Source organism: Mixophyes fleayi, chromosome 4 (genome assembly GCF_038048845.1).
Source record: "Mixophyes fleayi isolate aMixFle1 chromosome 4, aMixFle1.hap1, whole genome shotgun sequence".
Lineage (NCBI taxonomy): Eukaryota > Metazoa > Chordata > Amphibia > Anura > Limnodynastidae > Mixophyes > Mixophyes fleayi.
The window spans coordinates 142,904,411-142,915,776 of record NC_134405.1 but is presented as its reverse complement, the minus strand read 5'-3'; positions in this window follow the sequence as shown (position 1 = coordinate 142,915,776).

The window sequence follows — 11,366 nt, the reverse complement described above, 5'->3', positions numbered from 1 at the left end:
TTTGGGACCATTGTACTATACTAGGGCAGGTTTTTTTGGCAAAGGGACCTTGTGAGGTCACATGTGTGCTGGCCACACCGAGAGATAGCTAGCCATGGTTCCCAGATTTTATGAGGGGCTTTGTGTAGTTGGTGCAGGGTATTTCAAGAGACAGGTAGAGCTTATTTTTTCCTTTTGCTTGTTATGGTCGAGTTAGAGTTTTCGAAACAGAAATGTGTGTAACAGATTACTTCTGTGTTGATTCAGCATTTTAACTTTAATTGATTTAGGTAACTGAAAGCTGATTTCTGGTACTGAGTCTACTCACATTGTAAATTCTTTTGCGTGTTGGAAGTATCAGTTAACATTTTGTAGATTTACTACTTTTGTTTGATGTTTAAGGTCAATCATATTTTGTAAACTTTAGGAAATCAAATGTTTCCCTCCTAGGTTTTCTGGTTAAGTTTGTACAAGCAGGGCATTTGAGGCAATCAAATTCTGTAATGGACTGATCAAGGAAAAAACCCAAGTAAGGAGTGACCTCAGTTTAGAGCTGTAAGTATTACATTTCTAAATGAGGAGAGCTGTAAAATATAGCTCTAGTTGCAGGAATACTAATTAGGAGTCCCTATATAGTGGATGTCCAAAATATGGATAGCAGATGAAAGGAGAAACATCGCTCACTCTCTTGGAATGACTGCATGAGATATGTTTGTCCAGCACTCTGCAGTTCAATAATCGTGATACTCAATGGCATTGTGTTAAATTAGGGTCGTCAAGTCTTTATAACCTTGTGACTCTATTGTCCCAAGGTTATCCCCCAGCCTAAAAAAAACAAAAAAACATGTTGTGAATAGGGCAGAAGGATCATTTTAAAATCAAAGTTCACATTGGGCAGCTCTTTGTTCTCTTGGTTAAATTATATTGCATCTCTTTATGGACAAGTTAAAAGGGAGGTTGTGGTGTCAAATATGAACATTTGTTAAAGCTGATCACTAGATTTGCTAAATAGGCATCTTTCCATTATAATGCATATGTAGAGCTTCTGTACTGGACATTTATTTCCTGCCAAGCCTGAAAAAGCAGCAAAGACTCTGGAGGCTTTTTAATGGTTGAGTGAGAGCTCAAAGCACATCATCTGCTTATAGGGATAACAAATATTACCTTAGGTCAGCTCTGCCCATGGCAGACCATTTGTCTGATGGATGCTGTTAGGCCTGCATTATCTCTGTGCTACCAGAGGTGCTGTATTTGTACCTGGACAGTTTCTCTTTGCCTGCAAGGTTAAGCCCTCACAATCTGAGCTGGATCGTGGTCACCTGTGTCTGGCCTTAATTAGACTGCCTTTTCCTACAGACTGGTGGCAGTTCATTTGTCCTTGTCTTGTTGCTATTGGTCGCTCTGTGAAACCCCTGTTTGGATCCTGACTTCTCCTTGGTATTTGACCCCTGTTTTGTTCCTATGTTTTTGCACATTATCTTGTGACCCAGATTCCGGCTTCATTTTACCTTGTTCCTGCTTACTCCCTGGGTAAATTGTGGATCTTCCAACTTATGACCGCTGGCCCTCCATTTGCCTGATTCTTCGTGGATTATCCAGTGCTTTGTGCCTCCTGACTAACCTGTGCCTTATGCCTCCTGGCTAACCCGTGCCTCCTGCTAAACCTGGTAACCTGAAACTGAACTTCACTATTTGTACGTAGTAATCCAGTATCTCCTGCTTCACCTGACACCTGTATCTGCATTTTCATCATTGACTGCACCTATGTATTACCTGTGTGATTCTTGTATATACACAACTACTCTCCGTGGTATTCATACTGGGGACTCTAACAGATACTTAAAAACCTCCATAATGAAGGGAAATATTACATGACTTTGCATGTATATCTCTATCTGACAAATCATTGTATTCATACTTTTTTGTCCCTAGGTGAAAACTGAAATGGGGAATTGTACTTGTAAAGTAGAAATGGGAATGAGAATTTTGATTTTCATACCAAGGAATATATATCCTAAATGAGAAGCTTCACGGGCATATTTGTTGTCTTAGCCACCTCTATTAGATCTATAGGTTTGCATTTATATCCTGACACGTAGTGATATGTTACGAATCCAAATTTTCCTTCTATTAATTTTGCAAGATTATATGGTTTGTATATGTTTTAGAGGATCTATAGGTCCTATTTAATATGCATAGCTCTACTTATTAAATTGCTGGCAGGCTTAGTAATAATCTGATAATAAGCTTTATGATATCTCTGCTCTTCGTCTTGTGACTTATCCCTCTATCACTGTTTTCAAACAGCCCACATGAGTATCCTATTTCTTTGATTCTGTGTTTATTTGTCTTATGGACTCTGTTCACAGCTGGGGACATCTGTATTTCACCCGCTCATTCTCATACATTCCATATTATCACATTGATGTGGTTTCTTACCCAGGGGGAAACCCAGCATGGAATGCTAGCATCCGGTCCAGTCCCATATCTACTGCATCTCTTTCACAAGGTTTCCATAAATGCACAAGTGGAAATCTAGCAAATCAAATAAGGATAATTAGAAAAAACTGTTATACTACATTTAAATGACATGAAGCACCAAGAGTGCACAATTCCCTCACTAGTGAATTTATACCTTACATGGATCTATAGGTTTGAGCTATATTGTAGATTACATCAATGTTTTTGTAAGAAGTTTTTTCACCCAAACTCCAGAGGCATTTAATCTACCAGTATGGGATGTCGATTGCTATGTGATTTATGTTTTTTGGCGTTATTTACATTATACCAAACTGAAATAGCAAGGTCCTATCATACTATGTGTTTGAACTGGTATTATTTTCCAGACCTTGGGCTTGATTCATTAATGAAAGTTAAGCAAAAAATTGGGTAAGTTTTCTTACTCAAGTTCTCTGGACAAAACCATGTTGAAAAGCAAAAGGTACAAATTAGTTTACTATATTGCACATAAGGAAAATACTGGCTGTTTTTTCATGTAGCACACAAATAGCTTATTTGTACACTGAAATTTTAAGTTGATCTAGGACATGCCCTACCCCAATAAGTCTGCCATCACATTTTAAATTTACCTCCCCCTCCAATGCCACATGGTTTTGTCTTAATTACCTACTTTTGCTTAACTTTCCTTTCTCACACACCAAGCTCTCAGGTCCTGTCATTTACCTCTCCACTGTCTTTCCAAGCTGTTCCTGCGGTCCTCAGGCTCTCTGCAAGATGCTGCCCAGCCTGTCTCCACTCCACAGATCCCTCAAGAATCAGGATATGGGTGCTGCCATCTTGGATTTGGACACATGATTCCTCCCAGCCAATCAGGGGATAGTAGCCTCCACTTCAGGTTTCTCTCCAAAACCAGTTCCTGGGAGCTGCCATCTTGGATATGGTCTAATGATCCATCTCAGCAACTCAGAGTACTGGTTCTGCTCAGCTGATCGCAGTCTCCAATAAGCAATCATCAACTATTATAAAATGACTTCCTGGAGTCCTTACCTGTTGCCAGTGCAATGTTGTATTTTTAAACGGCAACCTGGTTCCCAGCAGACTGCAGTCTTGCTATTGATCCTGCTCAGACATTGCAGTCTACACTCCGACTCCAGTCCGGTTCCAGCATTCCAGTTCTAGTCCGGTTCCAGTCCTGTTACAGCATTCCAATTCCAATCCGGTTCCAGTCCGGTTACAGCATTCTGGTTCTAGTTCAGTCCAGTATTCCAGTTCCAGTCCTGTCTAGCTATCCGGTTTCCAGTCCGGTCCAGCTATCTGGTTCCTGCCTGGTCTCCACTGCTAGTCTAATCACATCTGTACCATTCCTTTTACTACATGCAAAAAAACATAATCAGGCCACCCAGCTTTGTGTATGTAGTCACCAGCCTAGCTCCAGAGACACAACACAGTTTGGGTGCAGACAGATCCTCAGGTGTGACATCCTTAATGAATCAGGCCCCTTGTGAGTATAAGTGTACTTTTTCAGGTGATATGACTGAGAAGCACCATATTTAATTGTTATTAATTGAAATTAAGAATGTATTCATATAAACTAGGCACTGTCTGATTTATAATAAAAATTGCAATATACATATTACATAGTTAGCTGGTGGGGTCACAGTGAGTCACCAATTACTGGAAGTGAAAGTTGTGGTTCGCTTGCATTCCAGCATCAATCCCAGAAGTCCAGACACATTTTGGATCAAGTCCTTCCTCAATGGTTTATGGGATACTAATTAACATCTGTTATACCATCATTTAAAAACTCTATTGACTGATAAATACAGGGCTATTTTGGATTACTTAAAATATGGAATCAGTTCATTTGTTTTCATATGGTATAAAAATTCTAAATACTCTTTATATATAAAGTTATCATGTAGTTTATTTACTTATATGCACTTGTTGTAAAAGTTGTGTATATTAAAGACTTGCTGGTTGGAAAATATTGCTGGTTCACAATTATAACGGATCTCATGTAAAGTGTGTGTGTATGAAGCGTTCAGAAATGAATTGTGTTTAAGAGAGAAATATTAGATCTATAAGTTAAACATTAGGGGTAAATTTATCAAGGTGTGGGTTTAAAAAGGAGAAATGTTGCCTATATCAACCAATCAGATTCTAGCTTGCATTTATTTAGTACATTCTACAAAATGACAGTTAGAATCTGATTGGTTGGTACAGGCAACTACACTTTTTCAAACCCGCAGCTTGATAAATTTACCCCATGGCTGTTCAGCGCTGGACTGGATTCCCTAGGCAGTGGGGTCTACCGAAAAAAAACGAGCGGGCCCCCTCTCTAGTAATAACCAGCCCAGTGTTTTGTTTGTGAAACTACAGGTTTCCGCCAGCCATGGGTGTCGGGCCATGTTGGCCCTTGTGGTTCTCCAAGTGCCAGCTTGACCTGGCTCCCATGTGTATGCCTGTGCTTGTATTTCAACAAGCATCAGCATGATCAGACCGCTTAAGGAACCCTGGCACGGCTGGGACTTGTAGTTCCACAAAACAAAATGTCATCCGTTTGTTTTTTTAACTTTATTATCGCCTATATTACCCTACTACCCACAGCCCACGGGGGTAGGAAGAGCCCTAGTGCTTTCAGCACTGGGCTGGTTATTCCTAGATGGGGGGGGCGTTTGCTTTTTTCGCCGGACCCCACTCCCTAGGGAATCTAGCCCAGCGCTGAACAACCTGGGGTTGGTTGTCATTATGGCAGGGGGACACCTGCCGCGTGTCTCGCTGCTGTAGTGCCACCCACCCTGGGCTGGTTTGCCTAGTGCTGGTTGGGTGAAAATCTGAATTTTTTTCCCTGCTTTCACGTAACCAGCAGTAGACTGGCAGCGCTAGGGTTAATAGTGGTTGGACGGGGGGAACATTTATCTATTTTTAAACTTTTGACAGCCACGGGGACCTGCAGCTCTATAAACAGGGGCAATGTAACAGTGATGTGTTTACTAATCACGCAGCTAGGAAGCAGAGTGTTGTCTATGGGATCTTTAATCTAAACACTGGAGAGTTAGCTAAACACTGGAGAGTTAGCTAAACACAGGAGTGTTTGAAATCTCAGCAAATCGCCAGAGATGACCAGCGATTTTGAAAATCAGAGTAAAAATCGTAGCTTAAAACATCTGCGACTTGGGGACTAAGATCGCGGGTTATGACCTGCGATTTGCCGTGATTTTAAATCGCTGAAAAAATTGGACCTTGATACATTTACTCCCAGGACTTTGTAAGCACTATGGAGATCCTGATCATGAGTGCATGCACACTGCAGTATTGAAAGGACATTGGAACGAGATTTATAGTTCTGCTGATCAATCAAATGAAACAACAATCTGTTCTATCGTTCATTGTTTAAGCATACACACTAATGCAGTATCCCCCTCCAATTAATCAGTTTCCTCCCACTTCACCATTCTGTCACAAACAGCACATATCAGAATCTGTGTGATGTGTGCGTCACAATAAAATCACCTGGTTTGCCTAAAAATGATTAATATCACTTGGAATGTTCACAGCTGAAATCACCATTTGAGGCTTGCACTATAATCCTTATCTGGACATTCTGAATTTATCTTGTGCTAGAGACTGGTTCAATATGGCACGTCTTGCAAGGTAACAAGAGGATACATGCCTAGGAGAGAGCAAATTGTCATTCTATACGAATTAACCCTTTTAGAACGTGTACATCTTGAGTTCACATGCTAAAACCATTATATCTGGGTGAGTAATCAGTTATATATTTCATACTTTATTTTAGTCCTTTCTGACTATGTCATAATTCACAACACCTTCTCTCGTGCTTCTTATCTCTTCTCTAATCGTCGTCAACACTCTGCTGATTTCATAGCTGAAGTTTTATGAACTTCCCCGGTATTAATGTATGCACAAAAACTGTGAGACGGGAGCTTAATGGAATGGGCTTACATGGTTGAGCCTCACATAACCAAGACTAATGGCAAGCGTCAGATGGAGTGGTGTAAAGCACACCAACACTGGACTGTGTTTTGCAGTCAGATGGGACGAGTCTAAATTGGCGGATGACGGGAGAATGTTACCTGCCTGACTGCAATATGCCAACTGTGAAGTTTGGTGGAGGAGGGATAATGGTATGGGGCTGTTTTTCAGGGTTTGGGCTAGGCCCCTTATCTCCAGTGAAGGGCAGTCTTAATGCTTCAGCATACCAACTCATTTTGGACAATGCTATGCTTCCAACTTTGTGGCAACAGTTTGGGGAAGGTCCTTTTCTATTCCAACATGACTGCACCCTAGTGCACAATGCAAGGACTACAAAGACATGGTTTGAGGAGTTCGATGTGTAAGAACTTGACTGGCCCGCACCTGACCTCAACCCCATCAAACACCTTTGGGATGAACTGGAACGGAGATTGCGAGCCAGGAGTTCTCGTCCAACGTCAGTGCCTGACCACATAAATGCTCTACAGAATAAATGTGCACAAATTCCCACAGAAACACTCTCAGGGTCAGACTGGGCCACTGGGGGGCGGGCTATCCCCTGGTAGGCCCCGACCCTGATTTTTTTTTTTCCCCTCTTCATTGGTGGGGGGAGCGGGTAACTTTAATAAAAAAAATACTCACGTGACTGCGTCGCTCCCCGACTCCTCTCTGCTCCGTTCACACTGAATATCGGGCATGATGTCACTCATCACACCCGACATTCAGTGAGGAGTGGTGCAGAGAGGAGTCAGCAAGAAGAGAGAACACAGAAGACAGAAGAAGAGAAAAAAAAAGAAGACGATAGAAAAGGTAAGTGCAAGAACGGAAGCAAGGGGGAGCACAGACAGCACAGACAGCATGGCAGCGAGTGAGAAGGGGCAAAGGCAGCATGGCAGAGAGTGAGAAGGAGAAATGGCAGCATGGCAGGAAGTGAGAAGGGGCAAAGGCAGCGTGGCATAGAGGGAGATAGGGCAAAGTCAGCATGGCAAAGAGTGAGAAGGGGCACAGACAGTATGGCAGAGAGTGAGAAGGAGCAAAGGCAGCATGGCAAAGAGTGAGAAGGGGCAAAGGCAGCGTGGCAGAGAGTGAGATGGGGAAAAGGCAGCATGGCAAAGAGTGAGAAGGGGCACAGACAGTATGGCAGAGAGTGAGAAGGAGCAAAGGCAGCATGGCAAAGAGTGAGAAGGGGCAAAGGCAGCGTGGCAGAGAGTGAGATGGGGCAAAGGCAGCATGGCAAAGAGTGAGAAGGGGCAAAGGCAGCATGGCAGGGAGTAAGAAGGAGCAAAGGCAGCATGGCAGAGATTGAGAAAGAACAAAGGCAGCATGGCAGAGAGTGAGAAGGAGCAAAGGCAGCATGGCAGAGAGTGAAGAGGGAGCCCAGACAGCATGGCAGCGCATGAAGGGGCAAAGGCAGCATGGCAGAGAGTGTGAAGGGCAGAGGCAGCATGGTAGAGAGTGAAGAGGGAGCACAGACAGCATGGCAGCGAGTGAAGGGGTAAAGGCAGCATGGCAGAGAGTGAGAAGGGCAAAGGCAGCATGGCAGAGAGTGAGATGGGGCAAAGGCAGCATGGCAGAGAGTGAAGAGGGAGCACAGACAGCATGGCAGAGAGTGAAGAGGGAGCACAGACAGCATGACAGTGTGTGAAGGGGCAAAGGCAGCATGGCAGAGAGTGAGAAGGGCAAAGACAGCATGGCAGAGAGTGAGAAGGGGCAAAGGCAGCATGGCAGAGAGTGAAGGGGGGGGCCAAAGCAGCATGGCAAAGTGTAAAGGGGGGCCAATGCAGCATGGCAGAGTGTGAAGGGGGCCAATGCAGCATGGCAGAGTGTGAAGGGGGCCAAAGCAGCATGGCAAAGTGTAAAAGGGGGCCAAAGCAGCATGGCAGAGTTGGAAGGGGGACCAAAGCAGCATGGCAGAGTGTGAAGGGAGGCCAAAGCCGCTTGGCACAGGGTGATGAAGGGGTGTCCGGAGAAGTGGGGGAGAAAACGCAGCATGGCACAGTGTGATAAAGAGGGCCAGGAGAAGGGGGGGAGCAAAAGCAGCATGGAGGACACAGTGTGATTATAAGGAGACACAACATGGTGATGAAGGGCACAGTAATGGGGGATGTTATGGCACAGCAGGCTTGTGGCAATGTAATGTGTGTGGTAGGTGGTGGATAACTAATGGGTGCTATTTTGTTTGTGGGTTGATGGTGGGGAAATTTAATTTTATAGTGGGGACTATTGATGGTGTGATTTGGGCGCTATTAATTGAATGCAGGGCTGAGTTTGAGGAGCACAAGGTCTATTTATTAAATGTGAATGTGAATTATTTAATGGCAGTGATGGTTGCGGGAAATAGGTATATTTATTATACGTAAATGCTATTAATTAATTACTGGGGCTGTCTGGAGGGAGGGAAATAGGTTTATTTATGAAATGGGAATACTTGTACTTTAATGCTGGGGCTGGAGGAAGGCCTAAATATTAATTGTGGGTCCTATTGATTTAACGCCGGGGCTGGTTGGAATTTTCTAAATGTACCCATTTTTTTTCCGAATAGGGCACCCAACATTCCAGGTTTCAGACAAGCCGCAACTAAAAACACCAGCAGCCACAGAGGGTGAAAGTGACAAGAACAGGTAGGACAGTCTGTCAAATGTTCTGAGTCTAGTGGGACAATCCCGATTTTTGGTGACTGTTCTGCCCAATCTAAGGGGCAGGTCAAGACTGTGTATTCTTTATATACACACTGCATTCTTTATATACTACACTATGGTGCTAGCTGTGCTTCGTTGGCTGACCACTCCCCCTCTAGTGTCTGGTCTCACCTCTTTGATGGCTGGCCACACCCCCTCTGGTGGGCCCCTAGCGTTGCAGTCCCCCGGTGGGCCCTTCAAGCTTCTAAATACTTTTGTCCATATAGTGTATATACCATTGTGCACCAATGTACACATTTTTACTATGGCTACTTATAACTGTCTATATAATTCTAACAATATATCTATCCTATATAATCCTAATAGGTTGCTAATATTTATTACCATTCTAAAGTTTTTTATAAATGTTTATTTTTGTAAGACATTACACAATGAACACAGTATCTGCCATTAGTAGTTATGGTTAGGCTATGGTTGATATTCTTTGCATGGCGTGGGTTTTCTGTATACACACTCACTCTATTCAAGAAAATCTGATATTGGATCATGACAGCAGATTCTCCCAAATTAAGCCAAAATTACTTTTCAACATCCCATGTAGCCAAGTATTTAAGGGATTTTGTGTAGCCCCAAGATGTAACACTGAACACCAAATTATTTATTTTTATCACAGAGGTAAACTGTTAAGGTCATCATCCTGACTCCAAACTAAAGTTACAGTTTTAAACATTAGTATAACCCAGTGGCGGGCTGGCCCGGGGGGCGGGGGGGCAGCGACCCCCCGGGCCGCTGGGTTAGACGTCTATTAGGGCCGGGGGGTAGGCTGGCCGGCCGCCCCCGAATGCAAAAAACAGTTTCTCCCCCCGCGGCCGCATCCGATGTCATCAGATGCGGCCGCGTCAGCGCACAGGCGGCCGCATCACATGACAGGGGATGCAGCCGCGTCATCAATGACGCGGCCACATCCCCTGTAATATGATGCGGCCGCCTGTGTGCCCCCCGGCCATCCCTCTCCCAGCCCGCGCCTGGTATAACCTGAACAAAATACAACAAGCCCATTGGCCTGGGTTTCATAATTAGGTGCCACATGTAACATTTGTACCAAAGTCTGTAAATCTTGATGTCGATTAGCTATTAACATACTGTATACTGTATTCTGCAATATTGTGCTACCATAATAACACTTTATACGTGCAGCCACGCGTAATCTCTCCCACAAATTGTAATTGAATACATAGGGGCATATTCAATTGTTTGAATTCCCGTTATTACGGTAATAGTAGGCTGCATTTCATCTCGTAGCTCCCTGAGCCGCGAGCTGAAATCCAGCGAGAAAAGTACCGTAATACCGGTATTTACGCAAATGACGGTAATAGTGCGCGCGCCGCGAGAATTTTGGCTATAACGCCAACAATTGAATATGCCCCATAGAATTATTTTCATTGTTCTATACTGGTAATGCTTGACCTGACAGGAACCTTGTTGTGACCTTTAACCTGGTGCCCATCTTCACTAATTTAGGCTGACGACTTCACACTGAACAATGGACATTTTTTGTTTTCAGTTTAAACCATGGCAAAGAAAAACTATTGTAATAAATTGAGAATTAATTTATTTTCACCCTGTGTCACATCTCGGGGAGAGCTGGAAGTTGCTAAACTAAAAAAGTTACAGGAGTTCTAGTTACATTTAACTCCATATTTAGAAAAATAATGAGACACAGGAACAGTGAAAGGAAAGTAGAATGTCTTATTGGCTCCAAAAAGCCAGTGTTATTTTAACACATCTGAGTGTAGATTCCACAATATTAAATCATGTAGTCATCACTTGTGTCAGCAGCAAAAAGCTATTTGCCAACAGATTTGAGATCTATGAGTTTCATTATCAAGAGACATGCTTTGAGTTCTAAACTTCTCTTTCCATAAGAAAAATATTATTTTGAACTGAATAAAATGGATTGAATTGATATAGTTGGTCTATGCAATGCATGTTATTTACTGTTTTGTTGAGAAATGTTGTACACTTTGTAATTAATGTAAGCACACTTTATATTATCATATGACATCTCCTTTTACCCGACTATAGTTAATTACACGTGTTGCGCCTGGGCATTTTCCAGACCTTCGCATGTAGAAAAAAATCTGAACATCAAAGGACATTTAACTCCAAGGAGTGACATTATTAAAAATAAAGCAATTATGTATATCTATTAGTATGTTTTAAATATTATGATGGTCATCTACTTAAAGGGTCTATGTGCCGAAATAGTAATGTGAATAATTGTTTTGTGAT